The sequence below is a fragment of the Ambystoma mexicanum genome, chromosome 9, assembly GCF_040938575.1.
Source record: "Ambystoma mexicanum isolate Mex_15411 chromosome 9, UKY_AmexF1_1, whole genome shotgun sequence".
Taxonomy (NCBI): domain Eukaryota; kingdom Metazoa; phylum Chordata; class Amphibia; order Caudata; family Ambystomatidae; genus Ambystoma; species Ambystoma mexicanum.
Genome location: NC_090931.1, coordinates 809,060,192 through 809,063,995, shown reverse-complemented (window position 1 = coordinate 809,063,995; position 3,804 = coordinate 809,060,192). Strand labels below are relative to the sequence as shown.

The 3,804-nt window shown below is 47.3% G+C and overlaps 1 pseudogene; it reads right to left on the bottom strand.

Annotated features, from left to right (window-relative positions):
* Nucleotides 1–670: 670 nt before the first annotated feature.
* LOC138487410 (histone H4-like) lies at nt 671–2,763 on the bottom strand (annotated as a pseudogene).
* Between the last annotated feature and the right edge of the window lie 1,041 nt (nt 2,764–3,804).

Here is a 3,804-nt window from a genome sequence, read left to right as displayed (position 1 = left end):
TGAGGATGGCACTACACCAATGTTATCATAGGTAACCTCGTCATCAAAGTGCATCCTAACTGTAAATGCTCAGGCAATTGGCACAGGAATACACACTTTTCACATCTAGGGCTTGCAGTGCCCACAGACATGTCCTCAAATCTGGTTGAGCTAAAGGTATTGACACTGGAATATTGCAACAGGAGTTCTCAGGAGATCAGATTGATAGAGGGGTCCCAAACCTTTCAACTTTAGGGTCAATTTATTCAGGGTATTGGGAAACGGCATGAGACTGGCTTATGGATAAATAGCTTTTTACTTCTAGGGCTCGTTTGTGAAGAAGAGAAGAGTCACCATGTCGGACGCGTCAAAGGAGGGAAAGGGCTCGGCAAAGGCGGCGCCAAGAGGCACAGGAAAGTGCTGCGAGTCAACATCCAGGGCTACACCAAGCCTGCCATCCGCTGCCTGGCCCGCCGTGGTGGAGTCAAGCGGATCTCCGGCCTCATCTACAAGGAGACCCAGGGCATGCTGAAGGTCTTCCTGGAGAACGTGATCTGGGATGCCGTCACCTACACAAGCCTGCCAAGAGGAAGAAGGTCACCGCCATGGATGTGGTCTATGCCCTGAAGCACCAGGCATGCACCCTGTACAGATTCGGTGGTTGAGCAGACCCACAGATGCCTCTAGAGGATCAACCCCTGAATACGTACAGGGTGCTTCCCTAGTGCTTCAGGGCATAGACCACATGCATGACAGTGACCGTCTTCCTCTTGGTGTGCTCGGTGTAGGTGATGGCCTCCCGGATCATGTCCTCCAGGAAGACTTTCAGCACGCCCTGGGTCTCCTCGTAGATGAGAACGGAGATGCGCTTGACTCCACCACGGTGGACCAAGCAGCGAATGGCGGGCTTGATGATGCCCTGGATGTTTTCTCGCAGACCTTTCGTTGGCCACTTGGCACCACCTTTGCCAAGCCCTTTCTCTCCTTTGCCACATCCAGACAGCCGACCCTTCTATTCTGGCAAACTATCGCCCAATCTCTATCACTCCTTTCCTAGGCAAACTCCTGGAGAAACTGGCTATCTCTCATCTTACTCTTAACACGGAATCTGTTGGTTGTCTCCATGACCATCAGTCTGGCTTTAGAGCATCCAGAGGCACAGAAACTGCTCTTCTGAAAAGACTTGTGAAGACCTTCTCTCAAATCTTGACTCTAACTCTCCTTCTGTCCTCATTCTTCTTGACTTCTCTTCTGCTTTTGATATGGTAAACCACAATGTTTGATTGATTGATTGATTGATATTGTATTTCTATCACGCTCATACACAAGTGTTTCAGAGCACGACAAGGCAAGGGAGGGGAACAGGGGAGAACAAAACAGCAATCTTACTAGACCCAGTGACATTGAGAACGCGCAAGTGTATGGGAGAGGGGGGAGGGGAAAAGTGCATGGAAGGGGGGAGAGGTGGAAAGTGCGAAGCAGAGGATAAACAGATAAATAACAATAAATAAATAATAAAGGCAACAAACAGTGGTAATGCAGCCAGCAATTTGCAAGTGCTAGGTTTAAAGCAGCAGACAGGGTAGGTTAATAAGTGCAGGAAGAAAAAGAGGGGGCTGTATGGGTACAGATACAGACCCCAGTGCAAGGGGTGGCCTGAAGGCGGTGCAGGAGGGTGGCAGGATGAGCAGGTACCTGAGCCCAAAAGACAGAGGGTGGCCACGTGCACGGTGCCAAGAGAGAACAGATCAGCAGGGGAGAGGGGGAGCGAAGGCAGAAGAAAAGAGGAAGGTCTTGAGGTGCTTCCCGAACCGGAGATGGTTCTCCTCAAGTTTTAGAGTGGCAGGAAGGCTGTTCCAGAGGAAGGCCCAAGCCGAAGACAGAGATCTACCCCCAGCTCGTTTCTTAGAAAAACGACTGACCCTGAGTGAGTTGGAGGTAGAGGATCGAAGAGCTCGAGAGGGGAGGTATTTGGGGAGGGATAGCTGAAGGTATTTTGGACCCAGGCGCCAGAAAGCCTTGTGGACAATGCAGAGGATTTTGAATTTAATCCTTGCATTCCCTGGGAACCGATGTTCTGATCTCCTTGCTCCATGATACCCTGGGCATCACAGATCAGGCTATGGCATGGCTCGCCTCCTTTCTCTCTGACCGTCTTTACCAGGTGGAACTTGGGCCCTTTCTCTCCTCTATCACTCTTTCTACTTGTGGTGTCCCCCAGGGATCTAACCTATCTCCCTGGTTCTTCATCATCAAGTACACAGTTTCTGATTGCTCTTAAAACTATAAGGTCCTTCGTTATATGGACCACTACAATTGGTTGGCATGCTTGTTCTATGTCTGGAACATTCGGTTCATGTAGCAGCACGTAAACCCAGACCCAGGTGCAAGGAGATGGGCCTGACTCTACCTCCCCACGCAATTAGCCCAACATTTCTCATCACCCAAGCCTTCTGCCATGAAGATTGTCTTAGAACTTGGCCTTGCAAAGTATTGTTGTCTCTGGGAATACATGGGAGTGCAGGGACTAAATATCGTGTTCTAGGACTCCAAGTTCGACTCTATTTTCATATTTGGCTCACGTGACAGGGGACCACGATTAGGTCCATTTTGCAGCTTTTAAATGTAATAAATGAATTAAACCTGGCACTCTGGCGTTCTTTCTTTGCCCATTAACAAGGGATGATTCAACCTTTGTACATTCACTCCTTTCTAGAATAGATAGCCGACCTTGGCTGCTTCAGTCTTGACTTCAGGCCAGACAACCTCACCATGCAGCTTCATGATTTCAGCTTATTCTTGCTGCGACACAATTCTCCCTTTCCTCTTCATGGGTCCTGGCTTACTAAAATTCATGATACCGATGTCAAGCTTCTATACAGTGGTGGCTTCGCCTGCACTCTATTCACTACATATAGCCATCTTCTATGATGACGTAGTCTACCTTGCATTTCAGCATCTGTGCAATTATTGAACGGTTGATTCTCTGCAACACTTTGTGTACATGTAATCTTCTTTTTCATATTTAAAAGTTCACTCGATTCTTTACTTCCTCATTAGTTTCTGTAGGATCCATACATCCTCTTCAGCCAATATTCTGAAACATCATTCATACTCTCTTAATGACGTCACAGACTTCTTTTATTGCTCTTTTTATATTCTTTCAGGGAGTTCCTCCCTGAGATTGTCATCTCCTAGAGAATACATTCGATAGGGTTGTCTCAATGGGTATCTTCTTTGTATGCTGCGGTATTTGCAGAACTGCTTGTGTCAAACAGCACGATCACTGGCTTCCAACATATAGGAGGTAGGAGGCAGAATTTGCTGCAGAGGCATGCAGCTGCTCCTCTACATTCCCCCCTCTGGTTGTGTCCTCGACCACATCCTCAACTGTTTCCAGATCCTGATATTTTCTCTTGAAGAAGGGTTTCTTTGGTGTCCATATCTTCATCACCCCCCTCAGGGTGCTGGCTGATTTGACATCTTCATCTACACTCCAGGTCATGTAATTACATTGTCCATTCGCAGTACAATAGAACCATCGTCCCACGTACTTCTTATGAATCTTCAGATACAGGAACTTCGTTCCTTCAGTTGCTACAATGCTGGCCTCTATATGTTTTCTGACAGCTTCATCAGTCAGCTCCTTGGTGTTATGTTCAGGTTCGATATTGATCATGATCTTCGTTCCTACCACCTTCTTTGCTGTTTTCTTGCACTGGAAAATCGCTATACTGATTACACAGAATCCAAACATCACCAGCACTAATATTACTCCAAGAATCTTGAATATATTTGCTAACCACTGCGGAATCCACGAGAACA